The sequence below is a fragment of the Macaca thibetana genome, chromosome 5 (genome assembly GCF_024542745.1).
Source record: "Macaca thibetana thibetana isolate TM-01 chromosome 5, ASM2454274v1, whole genome shotgun sequence".
In the NCBI taxonomy this organism is placed as follows: domain Eukaryota; kingdom Metazoa; phylum Chordata; class Mammalia; order Primates; family Cercopithecidae; genus Macaca; species Macaca thibetana.
In genome coordinates, this window is record NC_065582.1 from 128,723,362 (window position 1) to 128,738,619 (window position 15,258).

The 15,258-nt window shown below is 43.2% G+C and overlaps 1 protein-coding gene across 7 annotated transcripts in view; it reads left to right on the forward strand.

The window, feature by feature from the left end:
• The window catches only part of SHROOM3 (shroom family member 3), a 350,091-nt gene that overhangs the window by 218,997 nt on the left and 115,836 nt on the right, over window positions 1-15,258 (forward strand). The window contains exon 2 of one of the 7 annotated variants that reach the window (XM_050790817.1): window positions 5,047-5,142. The exons of the other annotated variants lie outside the window; for them this stretch is intronic. The gene's annotated coding sequence lies outside the window, so the exon portion shown is untranslated. The remainder of the gene's footprint in view (window positions 1-5,046; window positions 5,143-15,258) is intronic. 7 annotated transcript variants of the gene reach the window in all.

Here is a 15,258-nt window from a genome sequence, read left to right on the forward strand (position 1 = left end):
CATATGCTTGGAGAGAGTTAAAAAAATGAACTCTCCAATGTCTCTACTTATAAGGATACTAATCCTGTCTGATCAGGGCCCTACCTTTAAGACCTTATCTCCAAATACAGCCACAGTGAGAGTTAGGGCTTCAACGTGAGAATTTGGGGAATACATAAACATTTAGACCAGCAAATCAAAACTACAATGAGATATCTCACCCCAGTTAAAATGACTTATATTCAAAAGACAGGCAGTGACAAATGCTGATGAGGGTGTAGAGAAAAGGAAACCCTCATACGCTATTAGTGGGAATGTCAATTAGTACAACCACTATGGAGAACAGTTTGGAGCTTTCTCAACAAACTAAAAAGAGATCTACCATATGATCCAGCAATCCCACTGCAGGGTATATACCCCAGATAAAGGAAATCAGTATATCAAAGAGGTATCTGCACTTCTGTGTTCGTTGCAACATTCTTTTTTTTTTTTTTTTTTTAAGTATTTTTATTTTATTTTTTTGACAGAGTCTTGCCCTGTCACCCAGGCTGGAGTGCAGTGGCACGATCTCAGCTCACTGCAACCTCTGCTGCCCAGGTTCAAGCGATTCTCCTGCCTCGGCCTCCCGAGTAGCTGGGGTTACAGGCGCATGCCACCACACCCAGCTAATTTTTGTGTTTTTCATAGAGATGGGATTTCAGCATCTTGGCCAGGCCAGTCTTGAACTCCTGACCTCATGATCCACCCATCTCGGCTTCCCAAAGTGCTGGGATTATAGGCATGAGCCACTGTGCTAGCCTCAACATTCTTTACAATAGCTAAGATTTGGAAGCAACTTCAGTGTCCATCAACAGATGAATGGATAAAGTAAATGTGGTACTTATACACAATGGAGTACTATTTAGCCATAAAAAAGAATAGAACCAGTCATTTGCAACAACATGAATGGAACTGGAGATCATTATGTTAAGAAATAAGCCAGGCACAGAAAGACAAACATTGCATGTTCTCACTTATTTGTGGGATTTAAAAATCAAAACAATTGAGCTCATGAACATACAGAGTAGAAGGATGTTACCATAGGCTGGGAAGGGTAGTAGCGGGCTTGGTGGGGAGGTAAGGATGGTTAATGGGTAAAAACAAAATGGAACGAATAAATCCTACTGCCGGGCGCGGTGGCTCACGCCTGTAATCCCAGCACTTTGGGAGGCCGAGGCGGGCGGATCACAAGGTCAGGAGATGGAGACCATCAACACGGTGAAACCCCGTCTCTACTAAAAAAATACAAAAAAAACTAGCCGGGCGAGGTGGCGGGCGCCTGTAGTCCCAGCTACTCGGGAGGCTGAGGTTGGAGAATGGCGTGAACCCAGGAGGCGGAGCTTGCAGTGAGCCGAGTTCGCGCCACTGCACCCCAGCCTGGGTGACAGAGCAAAAAAAAAAAAAAAAAAAAAAATCAAAACAATTGACTCCATCAGAGTAGAAGGATGTTACAAAAAAAAAAAAAAAAAAAAAAAAAAAAATAAGACCTACTATTTGAAAGCACAACAGAGTGACTATAGTCAATAATAACTTAATCTTATATTTTAAAATCACCTAAAGAGTGTAATTGGATTGTTTGTAATTCAAAGGAAAGACGCTTGAGGGGGATGTGGTTATTTCACATTGCATGCCTGTATTAACACATCTCATATACCCCATAAATATATATATCTACTATGTACTCACAAAAAATAAAAGTAAAAGTATTTTTTAAAAAAACCACTTAGTCCATACCACCATCCAACAATAAGCAAGAAGTCAGGAAATCCCTAGGCTTGTCAAGGAGCTAGGTTTCCTGCTACACTTGGATGTCAATGGCTAATGTCTTTGCCACTTAAAGAATAGTTGGGAGGGTGGCTGTCAAGCAGTCACGAAACCTAAAAGCCAGCTAGTGCTGCATTTTCAATTTGTTTGAATTATAAATGAATTAATTGTCGAAGACAAAGAGCATAACCAGTAGAAGCCTCCTCCTTACAAATTTGCTTGAACTCCCAAAAGATATGTTTAATGGCAATGTAACCAATGGGGAAATTCTCTGTCATAAACCATCAGTTTTGAACATGAGTCATCTATACAGCAAATTGGGGTATTGACAAAGGAAGCTTCACAGTGTCCAGCTTTACTGCCCCTGCACTTCAACCTGCTATGGTGGCTAAAATCATTATTTTAGAATTGAAAAGTTTTTCTAGAAAGCTGGTCATTTCTATTTATACTGGGACTCAAAGCTACCTAAGGAGCCCAGGATGCCTCATCTCAGCTTGGAAATTCTAGAATTAATTATGTGTTTGAGGATGAATTAAGTGTTAAATTCAATTCCAGAAAGCACACAACCATTTTTGTGCTCATATGTATTAGGCTGAGGCGAACTTACCCAGTGTTGGCAGTTGGTTTAGTGGTTTAATAATTTGAGCTAGATAAAGAAAAAGGGAGTTGTTTGAGACAAGAAAGATGGCTCTTCTCAAAAGTAAAAGACATCTGGACTGATAAGAGGGCAACTGAAAGTGGAGCTAAAGATAACCAAGAGAAACTGATCATAAATTTGCCTCAAGGTTCAGACAGGGGGTCATGCCGTTGAATTATAGACAGGGGTCATGGTGGCAGCTTTAGAACTTGTGTCCTGATTCTGATGCCTATAGGCAGCCTCCATCATCATGCACCCATCTCCAAACATTGGGAGGTTGAATATGCATATATGAAAAGAATTGCCCAGTATAAACATGTATTATAGGTTACATACAGTTCATGGGACTATGAAGTCCCTGAGAAGTAGCTCAGCCTATGTCCCATATCACAGGCTCCTGCCTTAACTGTGTTATGTCAAATGGCCAATAAAACTCTTGCAACAGCATAAAAGTTTTTTTTTTTTTTTTGAGACAGTCTCGCTCTGTCACCCAGGCTGGAGTGCAGTGGCACGATCTCGGCTCACTGCAAGCTCTGCCTCCCAGGTTCACACCATTCTCCTGCCTCAGCCTCCCAAGTAGCTGGGACTACAGGCACCTGCCACCACACTTGGCTAAGTTTTGTATTTTTAGTAGAGACAGGGTTTCACCATGTTAGAAGGGATGGTCTCGATCTCCTGACCTCGTGATCCACCTTCCTTGGCCTCCCAAAGTGCTGAGATTTCAGGCGTGAGCCACTGCGCCCGGCTGCACAGCATAAAAGTTTTAATTTTTACATTTCCTTATGATCCTAGGGAGGCCAGGCCTTCCTGGAGAGGGTATTCCAGGTTGAGTTCATGCAAAGTAAGAGATGTAAGAGATACACTTGAGTCTCTCTCTCTCTCTCTGTGTATGTATGTGTGTGGTGTGTATAAGTGTGTGTGTATATATATACACATATACACACACATATATAAAATATATATATATGACTCAAAAAACATTGGCTGGTGAGCTAATATATGTTTACCCTTATGATCCAGGCATTCTAGCTGGTTGTTGAGGGATGTAGACCTGGAGCAGATATATCATGGTGCGGTGAGAGAAGAGATGAGAGGAGAGGGCCATGCATCATATTCCATTGATTCTGAGTAGGTCTTTTGCTATACTTACAGTCTGACTTCAAAACTAGAACTGATTTCCCTTAAGTCTCAGCCTGTGAAATGAGCTCATATTATGAAGAATTGCTCAATAAACTTAAAGAAGTATACCATACAATTATATGGTTTATATCGAGTATGATAATCATTTCTGCCACTTGTACCACTAAGCAGTCAGGGTTAGGAATCCTATATTGAGTTCTTCCATGTGCCAGACCTTGTTCTAGATCAGGATTTTTCAGCCTTGGCGCTGTTTCTGTTTGGGGTTGGATAGTTCTTTGTTGTTAGGGGCTGCCCTGGGCATTGAAGGATGCTTAGTAGCATCCCTGGCCTTTACCCACTAAATGGTAGAAGCATAGCCCCCTCCCCCAGTTGTGACAACCCAGGTGTCTCCAGACATTGCTGGATGTCCTCGGGGAGCAAAACTGCCCCTGGTTGAGAACCAGCATTCTAGATACATGACATGTGGCATGACATGTGGTGTATGCAAAAAGCATGAACTGCAGAGTCACATTCTTGTCTTCATTTCTTCATTCATTTTATTTAACTAATTAATTTTTTTGAGACAGTCTCACTTTGTCACCCAGGCTGGAGTACAGTGGCATGATATCAGCTCACTGCAACCTCTGCCTCCTGGGCTCAGAGGCTCCCCCCACCTCAGCCTTCTGAGTAGCTGGGACTACAGGGCCATGCCACCACGCCTGGCTAATTTTTGTATTTTCAGTAGAGACAGGGTTTCTTCATGTTGCCCAGGCTGGTCTCAGACTCCCAGACTCAAGCAATCTGCCCACCTCAGCCTCCCAAAGTGCTGGGCCTATGGCCCAGCTGAGCCACCACGCTCAACTCATTCATTTTATTTATTGAGCCTTTGCAACACACCATGAACTGTACTAGGTGATGGGGATACAAAGATGAATAAGGCATGGTTTTTGCCTTAAGTAGAAGACTCTAGTAATGGAGAAGAACTCATACATAGCTAAATTACCAATCAATGTGGTAAATGTAACAAAATAGACATGGTAACAGGCTTGGGTAGAGAGTTCCTAACCCAGCTGGGCAGTAGAAGCTGGAGGCATCAAGGAAAGCTTTCCTGAGTTGCCTGGCCTGAACTGAGCCTTAGATAAGTGGGTGGAGGAGGTGAGGACACTGAAGCAGAGGTGTAATTCAGTGAAGCAGAGTTAACGTTGAAGCATAAGGTAAGACACAGGTGAAAAAGCCTGGTGTGTGTTGAGTGTTGGGAAGGGAACATTAAAAGTCTGCAGAGGTAGACAGGTGACCTTGTCTGGCGTTCTGAGAGTTTATACTTTATTCTAAGAGGTGGGGAGCCATTGAGAGGCTTCAAGTAAGGAACTGGTTTTTGTTTAAACCGGTTGTTTTGACAACCTCTACCTGCTGGACTCAAGGGATCCTCCCACCTCAGCCTCCCAAGTAGCTGGGACTACAGGTATGTGCCACCATGCCTAGCTAATTTTGGTAATTTTTTTTTGTAGAGATGGGGTTTCACCATGTTGCCCAGGCTGCCATGCAGAGAACGGACTAAAGGAGCACAAGAGTAAAAGCAGGGAGACAATTTAGAAGGCCAAGAGGTAATGAGGGCTTGAACTAGGGCAGTGGGAAATAGGGGACAGGATTTGGGAAATATTTCAGAGATAAAACAGTATGATTTAGTGACTCTTTTGATACAGGAGATGAGGAAGAGGGGGAGGGTTCAAGGATGATTACCTCTCACAGTTGGGGTGCCACCATCATTGCCTATCCTATAGGAAATATATAGTGAGGGTAATTATTGTATTATGCTATTATATTAACTTATTTATCCCCACTTTGCAAATGATAAAATTGAGGCTCAAAGGAGAAAGTTGCTTAGCCCAAAGTCACACAGCTATTGAGTAGAGAAGCCAGGATTTGAGATCTATTTGATTATCTGACTTCCAGCCTATCATACTATGTGGCTTTGGCTAAGTATGGATTAAAGTGGTGAAAATGAATCATTCAGAAAGTAGTCGACTTGGTTACTGTTGGCCTTTATGCTTGGCAGGTACTCAGTATTTGTTGAAGAAAGGAATGATTTTAATGACAATTATACTAATATATTTACATATCATTTTCATGTATTTCAAATTAGAATCCATGAGGGGAAAAATAAATAGCTTATCCAATATTACATGCAAATATCCCCCACCTGAGCTGCAGCTTTAGTCTCTTCTCAGGTTCCTGCAGCTACAAGTGAAGTCTTGAGGTCCCCTACTCCATTGTTCTGCCTCTGTTTAATCACTCACCATGTTCTCTTTAGACACAGAGCTAAGGACACAGGTATAGCAAATACTTGTTAAATGATTCAGTCATTTATATATTTTTAGCATCACAATTACATTCTGGGCCAATAAGAGGACCTTCAGTCCTATTGTCATTTCTATCCAAAACTATTAAATGTTACCAGGACCAAGAAAGACTGTTGGGCAGGAAAAAAGGGAAAAATGCCACTGGGCTAAAAGTAGAAACTTATGGATATTGTTAAGATAAACACAAAGAAATTCCTGTGTTACTTTTCTCTAGGGTTGCTCCCTTAACCTTTCCGTCTCCAAGTCCAGACTTCAAAGCTCCAAGAAAAAACAAGATACAACAGTGTAGGATTAGCTGCCCAATTTACTTATATTTTAAGAAAGTGTCCAAAAAGGCCAGTTAAGCCTGTCTGACAGCAGTGACAGGTCTCATCGTCAGAAATTTCAAGAATGATTATAGCCTGTGACCTGTGATGGCTCCAAAGGCCATAGGAATTGCCAGGGAACGTCCCTGGTATTTATCTCTCAGGATCACCTTCCCTCTCACTGCTGGGGGAGTCAGTTCTGGACCTGGATGGAAAAGGATTCCCAGTACCCCAGTTAATATAGCTGCTTACATCTGTTATCTGTGCACGTGAGGTTTTATACTAGACCTGAAAATAGAGAGACAGTCACAATTTTGTATTCATGAAATTAGAGACTCATGTAGACCATTCTGCTGTGGCCCATTCTTACCCTGCTGTATCAGAGATTCCTTGGTCTGGAGTCAGGGACTCAGGCATGGTGAGGGCGCCAGGAGAGCCGGCAGGGAGTTCCTCATTTCTTATTCCTGCTGCTCCTGCTTCCGTTCCAACTACAAGGAAACTCATGGAAGTATTTTTAGTGCATTTGTGGTACCAGAGCCCCTCACCATTCCCAAGACAAGGCTTGACTTTCCATCCCATACTATAAGCAGAGTCTTGTACTATGGCTCCTCTTAGGAATTACTGCTGGGAAGTAGGTTATTAATAGTAATAGTTCACACCCAGTCCAATTTAAAAGAAACAGATTGTTTCTTTTAAAAAATCTTCTCTGCATTTAAATTACAGGTATTTATAATGTTTCTCCACTTCTTACCTAAACACTGGATATTCCTTCAGGTTAAATGCCCTTGAGCTATATTTTTCTTTGCCTGCTGGATTTTATTCACTCTTCATATCTCAGTGTCACAGGCCCTTTCTAACCCTCACTGAGTTGCATAGCACCTGGAAAAAGCCCTTCTCACTCGATTGTAATATAATTGTCTGTTAAAAACCTTAACATTTCTTTGGGAGCAGAGGTGGTTTGCATTTATTGTAGTATCTCCAATAAGGCACATGCAGTGGGATGTCAAAGAAGGCTTGAACTGAATGGGAGCACATCCTAACATGCAGGGGTTTTGCAGGCCAGTAGACATGGACCTGTACCAATGTCCGTCTCTTACCAGCTGCATAATGGAAACATTACTTATGAACCCACATGATAAATGGAAATAATCATCTTACCTTCAAGAGTTGTGAAAAGTCAAACACAGTTCCTGGCACAAAGTAGATGCTTAATAAATATACATATTCGCTGGGCGTGGTGGCCCACGCCTGTAATCCCAGCACTTTAGGAGGCTGAGGTGGGTAGATCACCTGAGGTCAGGAGTTCGAGACCATTGTGGCCAACATAGTGAAATCCCACCTCTATTAAAAATACAAAAAAATTAGCTGGGCATGGTGGTGGGCGCCTGTAATCCCACCTACTCAGAACGCTGAGGCAGGAGAATCGCTTGAACCTGGGAGGCAGAGGTTGCAGCGAGCTGAGATCGCACCATTGCACTCCAGCCTGGGCAACAAGAGCAAAACTCCGTCTCTGTCTATGTGTATATGCATATTCATTTGATCATTATACTAAGTTGAGGATTAAAAATTCTTTCCAAAACATTTATGCAAGGCTGTTGATGGATGGTGAGAAGTCTTAATCTAAGTATCAACATATTTTCTGAAATAATTTTGAACACTGTGAGTGGCAGACTGAAAGAAACACAGTATTTGAAGTCAAAAGACTTGGTTTGATTCAAAATTTTGTGACCTTTCCTCCTGGTGAGTGACGTACACACTCATTTATAGCCATTCATGATGTTCAAAGCTATTTGCCTTAACTTGTCCCTGAATATACCTGCTCATTACTAGCGCTAACACTTTTAAGTGGAATATCAGTTACTCATTTATAATTGCTTTCTTTTGGTTCCAAGTGTGCTGTGCTCTCCTAAAGTTCCCAAACAGTGAGGGTGCTGCTGTTTAGGGGCAGGGGGTCCCCTTGGAGTTTAGGTTCTGTTTCTGTGGTGCAACAGTGACATCCATTGGCCTGTTATGCTAATTATAGAAGAAACCTGCTTCTCTGCTCTGTGCCTGTTGAATTTTCTGATATAAAGATACAAAGAGAACAAACTGTCTCTGGGCCCAAGTAAGACAAGCTAGTGGTCAACACCTGGTCCCCTGCAGATTGGGCTGGTTTCAGGACCCTTCCCAAGGATACATGTTCTAAGATCAGCACCAGCTGGGTGTTCCCTTCTGGTCATGTGGAGACAGTCCTGGAACTGGTCCTCTCCATGGAGTTCAGTACATTCATTGGGCTGTTGGGAAACCATTGGTTTGGGCTCTAGCCTAAGCCAGGGCAAATCACTTTGCCTCTGGACTTTTCCACATTGATAAAGTGAAGTTGATAGCAATACCTGCTTTGTAGTTACCAAAGTGCTCTTCCATGCATTTTATAATAACTTCCCACAATCCCACAACAATTGTGAAAATTAGGAAAGCACAGATCAGATCTGCTTAGCATCCACCGACTATGAGGATGTGAAGCTGAACACCAAATTACAGGGTTTCAAACCTCAAGCCTTGATGACTTATGCTTGCTGCCTTAGTTGGAATTAACGAAATCATTACAGAAATTCCTGCTTCATTTCTGGAAGAGCCCTCAGGGGAGGTTCTAAAAATGGAAAATCAAAGGAAAGGCTATGTGGCTGGATGTGAGAGATTGAGCAATGAGTCAGTATCTTTAAGTAGAAAAAGATTTACATTGCTGGTTTCCATCTCCATAAAGAATATAACAGGAAATAGCAAGACTAAAAATATTTATTTTTGCCTAGTATGTGTCAGATACTCTGTTAAGCATTAAGAATGGAGGATAAACTAGACAAACTGTTTCATACCATCTAGAACCTCATTGTCAAGTGAGGGATACAGAGCAGGAACAGTGAACTATATATAATAGCGTGGTAAGTGTTACATCAAGCATTCCTGCAGCATGCTACCCTTCCAAACCACCTCCCATGTGTGTATGTGTGTGTGTGTTTGTGTGTGTGTGCATGTGCCCGCATGTGTGCTTGGTAGGATCCAACTAGTGACTAATGTAGGTACCCCTGGATGGATAAACAGAATAATAGTGTCAGTTCAACTGGAAGCCAAAACCTCAAACATTTTTCAATATCAAAACCAAGCAGATTGCAAAACTGACACATCAGATACATACCACATACAAAAACAAAACCCAAGGATTCAATTGTACTTTGTATCATTTCGTAGTAAATCTTTTTTTGGAAACAATTAGGGAATTCGTAACTAATTTGTGGTGGATGTAGCAAAACCCAGCACTGACTCACTGGTAAAGTCTTTTCAAAGCACTGTTATGATTAAACAACAACAACAAAAATGGCTCATCTAAAAATGGATCTCATTTAGATCCCATTCTTCCTTCTCGGTTGGTCCCCTAGCAGGAAAAGCTTGGTTCTGGTGTCCCCTCTGATTAAATGGTCTCATTGGAACCCTCATTGTAAATACTCAAGGCCCATCCTTCAGCCACCTCTCCTCTCCCTCAAAACACTTCCTGATGTGAACTGACTGTTCCTCATTGTAGAGCCTCAAGTGGATGGACCACTCCCCACTTACAGGTGGAACTTTCTGAGGACAGAAGCCAACAGCAAACCCCAGGCACCTTGCCAAGAGGCCAGGCCCCATAACTGAGTTCTTTACTCCCCCACCATCTAGCCATCTGGGCTCCTTTGGAAAAAGTGGAGCCCACAGTTTAAAACATCACTGCTCATATTGGTTATTTGGATTTAGAGCCATACGTTAGACATACTGAGATTTTAGCCTACAATTGTTGGCTCTCTTTGAAATTCTTACGTATGTCTAATAAGCACCAAAGTGTATGGCAGGAATCCAGTGAAGTTACTGTGGGCTTTGAGAAGCCTTTCTTTCCTCCTCTCCTCTCCTCGCCTTGCCTCACCTCACCTCTCCTTTCCATCCTTCCTTTCCATCCTTCCTTTCCATCCTTCCTTTCCATCCTTCCTTTCTTTCCTTTCCATCCTTCCTTTCCATCCTTCCTTTCTTTCCTTTCTTTTCTTAGATGGAGTCTCGCTCTGTTGCCCAGGCTGAGGTGCTGTGGCATGATCTTGGCTCACTGCAACCTCCGCCTCCCAGGTTCAAGTGATTCTCCTGCCTCAGTCTCCAAAGTAGCTGGGACTACAGTTGTGCGCCACCACACCAGCTAATTTTTGTATTTTTAGTAGAGATGGGGTTTCGCCATGTTGGCCAGGCTGGTCTCGAACTCCTGACCTCAGGTGATCCACCCTCCTTGGCCTCCCAAAGTGCTGGAATTACAGGCGTGAGCCACCATGCCCAGCCTGAGAAGGCTTTTTTTAACAAAACAAGAAAAGATGGGTTCATTTTGACTGAAGCAAACCATCTAAAACATGCATATGCTAAAGAAACCAAGAATGAAGCTGTGCAGGGGTATTCCCAGAGGCTGTGCTCAGATGCTGGGTATCACTCGGAGGTCACCAGACTCGAGAGTGTGAAGCTCACTGCTCCTCCCCACCTCACACACACCTCTCTCACACACGTCAGGGCACTGCCACCCGCCTCCGTGCACCCCAGCCCCCTCCAGAGCGCTTCTTGCTTGGGAAGCTCCGGTACCATCAGCATCTTCACCATTCATCTTTTAGCAATTTGTACTTGGGCATAGAATAAACCCACAAGGAGCCCTTTGCAGGACTCTCTGATTAAGTGCATAGACTGATTTGAGGTCCTCTGTGGAGGTCTCACTGCCCAAAAATCTTTCACCCAGCTGCTTAGGGTCCCATATCCCTCTATGAGGGGCTCATCCATTTGAGTTAACTCTTACCCTGTCTGTTTTTAAATAGCTACCCCTAGGAGAGAGTCATCAACACCTCAGTGATAACTAGTCTATCACATATTGGTTGAATTAGTTTTTAAATTTGTTTTAATTAACCTTTTTTTGAGATGGAGTCTTGCTCTGTTGTCTAGGCTGGAGTGCAGTGGAACGATCTTGGCTCACTGCAACCTCCGCCTCCCAGATTTAAGCAATTCTCCTGCCTCAACCTCCCGAATAGCTGGGATTACAGGTGCCTGCCACCACATCCAGCTAATTTTTGTATTTTTAGTAGAGACGGGGTTTCACCATGTTGGTCAGGCTAGTCTCAAACTCCTGACCTCAGGTAATCCACCTGCCTTGGCCTCCCAAAGTGCTGGGATTACAGGTGTGAGCCACCATGCCTGGCCTGATGAGTTATTTTTTTTCATTTGTGGGTGGTTTTGTTTTTTTGAGACAGAGTCTCACTCTGTCACCCAGGCTGAAGTGCAGGAGCACGATCATAGCTCACTGTGGCCCTGAACTCTTGGTCGCAAGTGATCTTCCTACCCCAGCTTCCTGAGTAACTGGGACTACTGGTATGTACCACCATGCCTGCTTAATTTTTTATTTTTTGTAAAGACAGGGTCTCATTGTTACCCAAACTTGTCTTGAACTCCTGGCCTCAAGTGATCCTCCTGCCTCAGCCTCCCAAAGTGCTGGGATTACAGGTGTGAACCACCGTAACTGGCTTAATTTGTTTTTAAAGATATTTTTATTGAGAGATAATTTATATAAAATGTGCGAATCTTAAGTATTCCAGTTCCATGAATCCTGACAAATGTATTCACTTTTGTAATCCACATCCCTATCAAACTATAATCCATTTTCATCACCAGATAAAGTTTCTTTGTGCCCCTTTCCAGTCCACTGTGCACTCCCAGGCACCTACTGTTCTGGTTTATTTCACCATAGATTAGTTTTTTCTATCCTAGAAATTTGTTAAATGAAATAACACAATATATACTTTTTTTTTTTTTTTTTTGAGACGGAGTCTCGCTCTGTCACCCAGGCTGGAGTGCAGTGGCCGGATCTCCGCTCACTGCAAGCTCCGCCTCCTGGGTTCCCGCCATTCTCCTGCCTCAGCCTCCCGAGTAGCTGGGGCTACAGGCACCCGCCACCTCGCCCGGCTAGTTTTTTGTATTTTTTAGTAGAGACGAGGTTTCACCGTGTTAGCCAGGATGGTCTCGATCTCCTGACCTCGTGATCCGCCCGTCTCGACCTCCCAAAGTGCTGGGATTACAGGCTTGAGCCACCGCGCCCGGCTATATACTCTTTTTTGTTGATATTTTTCACTCAATGTAAGGTTTCTGAACTTTATCTGTGTTGTTGCTTGTATTAATAGTTCATTGTTTATCCATTCTCCTACTGATGGACATTTGGACTATGTCTAATTTGGGGCTATTATGAATAAAACTGCTATAGATATTAGTGTACAAGTATTTTTGTAGACATATGTTTTCATTTTTCTTGGGTAAATACCTAAGAGTAAAATGCTGCATCATAGGGTGGATGTGTGTTTGATTTTCCATACCATTTTCCAAAGTGTGGTACCATTTTGTTCCATAACCTTCCCAACGTGTGGTATGGCAGTTGTGTTAGTTTTCTATTGCTGCATAACAAATTATCACAAATGAAGTGTCTTGAAGCAGCCTCGATTTATTAGGTCACAGTACTCTAGGTCATAGCACCTAGAGTGCATGGCACCATTGGGTTCTCTACCTAAGGCCTCACAAAGCTGAAATCAAGGTGTAGACTGAGCTGGGCTCTTATCTGGAGGCTCTAGGGAAGAGTCTGTTTCAAAGCTCCTTCTTCTTGTTGGTTGAATTCAGTTTCTTGTAGTTGTAGGATGAAGTCTCTGTTTCCTTATTGGCTCTCACCCAGAGCTGCTCTCTCTGCTCCCAGAGGCAGCCTACATTTCTTCTCATATGGAACCCCACACACCCATCTTCAAGTCTGCAAGATGCATTGAATCGCCTCATGCTTTGAATCTATCTGCCTTCCTCTTCTACTGCCATGCAGAGAATAAAAACTCTGCCTTTTAAAGGGCTCACCTGCCTGGGCCAAACCTACCTGGATAATCTCCTGTATCTTAAGATTCATTGACTTGGGACTTTAATTGGATCTGCACTTTCCCTTCACAATCAATGTTTGAATAACTAGGGGACAGGAATCTTGGGCCATCTTCAGAATTCTGCCTACCATAGCAGTCCATGATGAAGCCCTAAAATCAGGATCACTTTTCATTATCCAGTTGCTTAAGAATTCATGTATATTTTCCTTCTAAAGAAGCGTACCTACTGTAGTTTCAGTAATTGCACTGCTGTGGTTCGAGCTACTTGAGAGGCTGAGGCAGGAGGACTGCTTGAGCCTAGGAGTTCGAGGCTGCAGTGGGCTATGATTGCTACACTGCGCTCCAGCCTGGGTAACAAAGCAAGACCCTATCTGAGGGAGAGGGAGAGGGAGAGGGAGAGGGAGAGGGAGAGGGAGAGAGAGGGAGAGAGAGGGAGAGAGAGGGAGAGAGAGGGAGAGAGAGGGAGAGAGAGGGAGAGAGGGAGGGGGAGAGAGAGAGAGATTCACAGAGTTGGTTACAGAGAGCCATGTCTCTAGATTCCTAGCCTAGAACGCTGTCTACTACACTCTCATCACTTCTTGCTTCTAGAGAGTGTCTAATCCTATAAGGGGACTTTGAGGTTTGGTAATTTAAATCACCATGAAAGTCTCTGGAAATCTAGAAAACATTTATTGAAAATCATGCATAGATAGTTCCAAATCAAAATTTTTAAACTGGCTAAATCTATTCCAAGAAAAGTTGTGTTTTGGCCGGGCACGGTGGCTCAAGCCTGTAATCCCAGCACTTTGGGAGGCCAAGACGGGCAGATCACGAGGTCAGGAGATCGAGACTATCCTGGCTAATACGGTGAAATCCCGTGTCTACTAAAAAATACAAAAAAACTAGCTGGGCAAGGTGGCGGGCGCCTGTAGTCCCAGCTACTCGGGAGGCTGAGGCAGGAAAATGGTGTAAACCCGGGAGGCGGAGCTTGCAGTGAGCTGAGATCCGGCCACTGCACTCCAGCCTGGGTGACAGAGCGAGACTCCATCTCAAAAAAAAAAAAAAAAAAAAAAAAAAGAAAAAGAAAAGTTGTGTTTTGTCAGCTTGAAATCAACTGGGTAGGAAGGAGCCATTGGGTCTGGCATGTTCATGCCTAGATGTTAAGATCTTAGGATTTCTCGGTTGTGTGTTTGAAATCTCATTCAACCTGGGGACCCTGCATTTCTTCCTAATAGAGAATAAGTAATCATAGGCCTGACATTCAAGATACTCTCATAAGCCTTTTATTTTTCAAGATGGATTCCAGAGAAGTTGGTTGTGAAGCTACACAACTTGCTAAGTCAAGACTAGAATCCAGGTTTCCTTGTTGCTATACACCAGAGGTAATAACCAGCAGCAAACAAGCTCAATCTCTGGTGAAGCTGTGCTTTGTTTGGCCCATAGATTGTTGTTGTTCTTGTTGATTTGGAGATGGGGTCTCACTATGTTGCTCAGGCTGAACTCCTGGGCTAAAGTGATCCTCCTCCCTCAGCCTCCTGAGTAGCTGGAATTATAGGTGCACACTGCTGCACACAGCTTTGGTTTTTAATTGGATTAATTTTTTCCCCAATATTTAAAAATTGGAAAACTTTACATAAACATCCAGATGTCCAGCATTTTTCTGAAAGGTTGGGAACTCAGGTAGCAGTGGACCCACTTTCTGCAGTGTAACAGTTGGGTTAGAGTGGTCCTTTTAAACAGGACACAAGGCCTTCAGTGGCCACGGTCCAACTGGTTCACTTTCCCCATTTACCTTCTTGGTCTCTGTAGGAACTTGAGTCATGACACCTGCCTCACCCCAAGCTGCAGTTCTGAGACACCTGGTCTGACTGTTCGAATAATTTCTTATCTGGCCTATACATACCAAGTGTGTTTGGCTCTCATTTCCTGGCAGTTGAAAATAATAAACCAGATTTTCAAAGCGGGTGAACTACTTGCTGGCTGTAAGTCTGGCTTAACTGAAAGAATACTTGCTGTGTAGGCCCATAGTCAGTTACCACATGGGATCCTCCTGGCTGTCAGCATTCATGTAATTTCAAAAAGTATCCCTTTCCTTATGTGCCAGCTTACTCCTCAGAAAGTTCTGACTTTCAGTGAATAAAACATCTAGT